Source organism: Sabethes cyaneus, chromosome 2, assembly GCF_943734655.1.
Source record: "Sabethes cyaneus chromosome 2, idSabCyanKW18_F2, whole genome shotgun sequence".
NCBI lineage: Eukaryota > Metazoa > Arthropoda > Insecta > Diptera > Culicidae > Sabethes > Sabethes cyaneus.
This window is the reverse complement of record NC_071354.1, coordinates 97,002,979-97,010,290: the sequence shown is the minus strand read 5'-3', so window position 1 is coordinate 97,010,290 and position 7,312 is coordinate 97,002,979.

The following is a 7,312-nucleotide window of genomic DNA, read 5'->3' as shown; positions in this document are numbered from 1 at the left end:
CATCCATGAACAGACAAAAGTTGGGTAAGGAAAAAGTTTACCTCACCATGTCTTCTACCGATCCAGAACGAGATGTTGGCACTCGATGTTCTCACCTAGAGGTATGCATATGGGAATCAGGGCTACAATGACCCCGATCGCAACCAACGATATGATACGGTTGCCGCACGCTACGTACAGTACAGCCTGAACACCTTATTCGGACATGCCTGATTGCGCTTACTATTCAAGGCCGAGGCCCATGCCGCTGCACCGTACCTTAGCACCGACTTGGCAACGCTGGCCTTCAGACGTCTCTTACTACTGCTAGGTCCATAGTCATTAATATCTTCATAATCTTGGACAGCGCAGTAACCGCTGTTGACGCTTTACCACAAGCATAATCCACGTGGCTGGAAAAGTTCAGCCTGTTGTGTGCCATAACACCCAGGTACTTCACACTACGTTTGGAGACAATCACTTGTCCTTCAACGATAATTTTGGCCTCTAAGGCCGCCTTGCGATTACTGATCATCAACGCTTCCGTCTTATGGCGGGCCAATCGTACATTGACGTCAGCCATCCAGCCCTATATTATGTTTATAGCGTCTGATGCCAGCATTTCCACCTCCTCTAGAAACTCGCTTGCCACTGTTAGGACGCCTGCCAGCCCATCGTACATGGCATTCCAGAGCGTGGGACCGAGAATCGAGCCCTGTGGGACAGGCTGTCACTTTGTAGTGCTGTTAACGGACGGACCAGCCAGCACAGGCGCGGTGGGGGAGTTTTGATTATTGTGAATAATTAACTGCGCAGCTCAGCTGTTTGCGTTGAAGGCTTTGATCAGCTGGAACAGGCTATTGTTCGAGTATCGCTTGGACGTTTCGATTTAATTATCTGCTGTATATATCTGCCGCCTAACAGTGAGAGTGCACTGCATGAACAACATGCGCTATCTGTGCAAAAATTAGTTGATCTAGCGGGTGATCGAAATCGGGTTTTGGTAGTAGGCGACTATAATCTTCTTCAGTTAAGTTGGACACGCGACGAAAATTTTAACTCGCTGCTACCGATAGATACTTCGTCCGAACAGGGTTCTGGTTGAATCGATTTTATCCAATTTTATCCAACTGTATCAAATAATAAGGTTTGTTACCTAGGTGACTCGGTTGTCACTTAGGTGACTCGACTCGCCGTGGCGAGTCACGGCGAGTGACTATTGTCGTATTGAGTCACGTGACTCGCAGAATAAGGGTGAATGAATTCAAATGGAAGGCTTTTTGATCTCGCTTTTATCAATGATAACAATCGTATAGAATCGTGAGCCGCAGGTGCGCCGCTTGCAATCGATCAACACCATCGTCCTTTCGTTTTAATTTTTGAACTTGCCGATGTGAAAAAAATAATAATTTTAATGTTACTGACACGCTCAACTTCGACTTCAACTGATGTGATTTCGAATTGGTTAACGGATTGTTTGCTGACACTCAATGGGAGGAACTTGCTGGTTGTAGTGCAGATCAAGGTGAGTTAAAATAGGTGATCTAGGTTTCACAGTTTGTAGAACAGAATTGCGCGGAACGATTGGTTAGCAACCATCGACGTTGTTTATACATTCAACAGTTTCCGCTTTGAAAATTTCGGTGATCGTGAAGGGTAACCCAGCGGGGGTGAAAAACAAATTTGAACATCAGAAAACCTCTCTTGACTAACCTTGGTGCAGATGTGTGTGCTATTTTGACAATGAAGCAGAATCACCGTTAGAGTCTGCAAATTTGTTCTCGTCCATCTTTCGAAGTGTGCAAAGTAATAACCGACCACTTTCATCTGAAGAGTATTTGAGCAGTTTGCGGCTATTTGATCTGAACATGCTGGTGTTGAGTGATGTGGTGCTGAAGCTGCAATCAATTGACGCATCGAAAGGCGCCGGTCCTGACAAACTGCCACTCTTCAGAAATTGTGCTACGACGCTTGCGATTCCAGCGAGCATTATTTTTAATCTATCCATGTCGGAGGGAATTTTCCCGAGTGTGTGGAAGACTGCCGCAATTACGCCTGGCTATGAAGCAGGAAGTAGAAGTAGAAAACGTCACCAACTACCGTGGTATTTAGATTCTGAGCTGCTTACCGAAGGTTTTCGAAAGTCTTATCCACGATTCGCTTTACCCGAAGGTTCATCATAGCATTTCGGAATGGCACCATGGGTTTGTGAAAAAACGTTCTACGATTACCAACTTGATGGAGTATGTCGCTTCACTGACAAACGCACTTGAAAAGTGTCAGCAAGTCGATGCTGTTTACGTCGATTTTGCTGAAGCGTTCGACAGGGTGCCAAATTTTCTGTTGGTATCGAAGCTAGAAAGGATGGGATTTCCTGAGTGGCTAACACGGTGGTACTGTCGGATCCTACCGATCGCAGTGCGTTTGTACGTATAGATGGAACTAGTTCGCAGCCATTTGAAATTCAATCCGGTCTGCCCCAAGGAAGTCACCTTGGCCCATTGCTGTTTATCCTTTTTATAAATGATTTATGTAGCACCATAAAATCTGCCAAGTATATGTTCGCAGATGACCTGAAGTTCTTTCGGGTAGTAACATTAAGAGTTGACTGCTGTGCCTTACAATGACATTGATTCCCTGCTAAATTGGTGTGTGTTGAATGGAATGGACGTGAACGTGCAGAAATGTAACATTATTTCATTCTGTAGGAGTAGGAATGTCATATCATTTGTCAAATGGATGGAAATGGACAGTATCAACAGTGTCGAAACTATAAAGGACTTGAGCATCCTCTTGGACAGCAAATTATGTTTTGCTGAACACATTGCTGTAGCTACTGCTAAGGCTTACGCTATGCTAGGCTTTATCAAAAGGAATACGCAGCAGTTCAATGATATCTACTGTCTGAAATCGCTTTACTGTTTACTATGCTGTTCAAATCAACCGGATAAATCGAATCTAACGTCAATTCGTTCGGTACGCTCTGCTCAGGTTACCCTGGGAAGATCCTGTTCGTAGATGCTTGAGTATTCACAGTGGTAGATGCGTGCTTATACGTCTACCACTCTGACAAATAACGTGGATATCCCGGAGCTACTAGGATAGATTCGGTTCAACGTACCTCCTAGGCTTACCCGGCGAGCGGATTTCTTTCGCCTTCCTTTACACCGTACTTATATTGATTGAACCCGATTGATGTGTGTTCCCCCGTGTTCTAGAAAAACTTTTAAAAATAGAATAAGTTTACATTAAGAACTGTCTGTACGATACAATCGAAGATCAGGAAATAAAATTAAATTAAAAATTAAATGCGGTTTTGACATCGATCGTGACTATGGCACAATACCTGTCGCCACGCCTTTTTCGTCTCATAGGCTTCTTGGCCCTATCTATGACGGACTTGATGGCGTCTACAATGGACTTCCCCTTAAGGCCCGAACACAATGCATAGGGATTTTACTTCGTTGCGGCAATTTGACAGTTTTTCCATGGGTTTTTTGTCAAATTTCCGCAACGTAGTAAAATCCGTATGCATTGTGTCTGGGCCTTTACGGAAGCCAAACTGCGTGCTTGCCAGCCCGACATCACTCTCCACCACAGGTGTCAGGCTGTTTAGGATTACCCGCTCTAGTAATTAGCCTAACGTGTCCAGTAGGCAAATTGCCCTGTACGATGAGGAATCACCAGGTGGTTTCCCCGGCTTTGGTAGCAGTACCAATCTTTGGATTCTTCATTCCATCTGGAAATTCACATACTTCTGGACAGTTCTGAAGCGTCTCTCTAAACCTACCAGGGTATGCTTGGATCGCCGTTTTGAGTGCCTCATACGAAATCCCGTCAGGACCGGGCGCTTTCTTCGTTTTTAAACACCTAGCAATCGCAATGCGCTCCTCATTCGTGACAGGAACGAAGATATCATCCGATTGACCGTACCCGTGAAGAGCCCTTTCACGATGTCATTCAGCTTATGGGAGCAGGTTTTCTGCGGAGTAGATGCACTCGTCATCTTTTTCATCACCACCTGGTAAGCATCACCCCAGGGGTTCGAATCCGCATCACGGCAAAGCAAAGCAAAGCCTAGGTGCTACATTCCGTTTTCGAAACTTGACCTTCTGTTTTTATACCACAGACTTCGCAGTCAGCTGTTAGAGTGCAGTACAATTGCAGGGCCAGTTGCTACAATCCTTTTGACTCTAACAGCCTCTCCCAGTTGAGATTCGAACATACGACGACTAGCTTATTAGACCAGCGCCATACCTCGAAGTCAACTGGGAGAATCACGGCATAACTCCTGAAAACAGGAATTCTTGCTACGCGTAACCTCTTTGTTGAGCGCCAACCTGGCCGCTCTAAGCTCGACCCCACGCGCTTCGACACCTGCTTCGGTTCGAGCCCTCTGCGCTAGCCTTCTCGCTCTGTGGCATCTGGAACGAAGGAGAGCGATGGTCTCGCTTTACCAGTATACCGCACGACGTCCGTTCGTTGGCTATGGTGGTATCACATGCCTGTATTAGGACGTTGGTCAGCTCACGGGCACTCAGGTTCGAGCGGTTATTCTCTGCGCTGAATGCTTTTCAGCGAACAGGTCTTCATCGAAGGTCTTCACTTTCCACCTCCGCCCGGTCCGCTTTAACCCGCGTGACCATGGAATCCTCAATCGACACTTTTCTATCGCTGTCGCCCACCTTCTTGGCTGAGGAATCCTAAATACCCATTCGATTCTATTTGTACCCAAAAACCACAACCCGACAAATCTGCTGCAGTGGCGCCCAATCGAAGATTTCTTCTGGATTTTGAGCTCCTTGCTGTACAAAAATAATTGGAGAGCCACGAATTGCACACAGTTGATTGGTACAATCAAGAGATGCATTTGCTAAATTGACATTACGGCCGTACAACGCTCCTGCTCCGATATCAAACGGAAGTAAATCAGAACTTTTTCAAATATCTTTGGCTTTTTTTAACAGCTTGAGTAATAAATTCCAAAATTTCAGTTGCCACCCGTTACCAGTGCGATTTTCGAGAGGGACGCTCACAAACTCACAATTTATTCATAGACTTTAACGACAAGGTCGTCAGATAAATATTGCATGCTATCAATTCTATTACTTTTTCGGTCATTTATTACACTAAATACTGAGATTAGTGACCAATTAATATTCATCATTATATTTTCACTTTGTCGCCGTCGGTTTTTCATTAATTTTTTTCAACCGTTTCAGTCGTCAAATCACTCGCGAAACTTAACTTGAGGCACAAAAAACTTTATTTTATCACCCGAACAGTTATTTAGAGAGATATTATAATCAAATTGTTCACTTAAATTGATAGGAAAAGCTTCACTTCGTTTCGATGGCAATTCCGAATCCGCGACCGTCGTTGTTGTACGTTGCCAAGGGAACGGACGTTTATATGGAGTGATGCCAACGTAAACATTTGAGCATGAAATTGACCAATTATTTTCGCTATTAAATTAAAGGTCGTAGAGTGTCGATATTATACTTATAAAATTCACTGATAATAAAATTCACCGTAAACAATATTTTATGAATGTGATAGAATTACTGTCGGATCTAATTCAACAGCAAAAATAGACACGCGATTCTACGTTTCATAATTGTTCATAACAGATTATTACCTACTACTAGCAACTCTATTCTCAACAAAACGATAGTGGCAACAAGTACTGAAATCAGTAAAAAAGCAACTGGACTCTGACGACCTTTACCTTAAGGCGCTAATTCTTTCGATAGTACTCTAGCGCTATAAAACGTAAACGTTTAAGAACCACCAACGAGCTTTGGGTATTTTTGAGCGTAAGATCCTGCGATCAATTCTTGTCATCAAATCAGAATGAGTGTGACGCAAGTCAAGATGATGGTCTTTCATGCCTGCTGTCCAACATAGCGCTACAAGGTGTTATGAACCGAGCGGATATCAACACGCGGGGCACGATATTCAACAAATCTAGTCGATTCGTCTGCTTTACCGCTGACATGGATATTATCGGCAGAACATCTGTGGCGGTGGCTGAACAGTACACCAGACTAAAGCGCGAAGCAGAAAAGATTGGGTTAAAGGTAAATACGTCTAAAACAAAGTACATGCTGGCCAGCAGAACCGTGGCCGATCGACGCCGCTTGGGCAGTAGTATATTGATCGACGGCGATGAGTTTAAGGTAGTCGACGAATTTGTCTACCTTGGCTCACTGGTAACGGCGGACAATGATACCAGCCGTGAGATTCGGAGGCGTATTATCAGCGGAAGTCATGCTTACTATGGGCTTCACAAGCAACTGCGGTCGAGCAGACTAAGTCCTCGTACAAAGTGCACCCTGTACAAGACGCTTATTAGACAGGTGGTTGGTTCTCTCCGGGCATGAAACATGGACAATGCTCGAGGAGGACCTGCGAGTGCTCGGAGTTTTCGAACGACGAGTGCTAAGAACGATCTTCGGCGGCGTACAGGAGAACGAAGTATGGAGGCGTAGGATGAACCATGAACTCGCACAGCTCTATGGCGAACCCAGTATCCAGAAGGTAGCTAAAGCTGGACGGATACGATGGGCAGGGCATGTTGCAAGAATGCCGGATAACTACCCTGCAAAGATGGTGTTCGCCTCAAATCCGGTAGGAACAAGACGATCAGGAGACCAGGTGGAGCGAGATCTGGCGGAGAGTACTCGGTATCCGAGGAATTGGAGAACGGTGGCCCTCAATCGAATTACATGGAGAAACTTTGTTCAACAGGCCTTGTCTTAGGACGGCAAGCCACCTAAGTAAGTAGTGGCGCAAACTTACGAATTACGAAACCAGCCTCTTCCTCCGTCTACTGTAGAAACCACCGACCGAGAAGTTTTAATCTAACTTGTTTTTACTGGCAGGACGACGACACTATGCACAATTTGTGTCTATAAATAACCCAACCAGATGCGTCGCTAGACTAATAAGGGGGTTGTGCAGTCTCATTTTGTCCAGTGCCTCTATGGTTCAAAGCTACATGAGTACCAGCGAGCCACATGACCTGGCGGGTTATGGATTGAAATCCGGTTATAATCTCAGATTATAGCTTGGTTCAACCCATGCACCTTCCAGCATTGGACAGAAGGTCACCACGACTACTTGTTAAGCGTAGCTTCCAATAAAGTTTTCATTACTTGCCCCCATCGTCCCTTCATCAATTGTAGAACCACCGTTTCAAAAAATATTAGCCTAAGACTGACATTTGTATGTGGAGACGCATCCCAAATTCGGCACTGACTCTATAATTGAATTGGTGCCAAGAATGCTAATAAATAACAGTTGTAAAGACTACAAATACATATTATAAAAT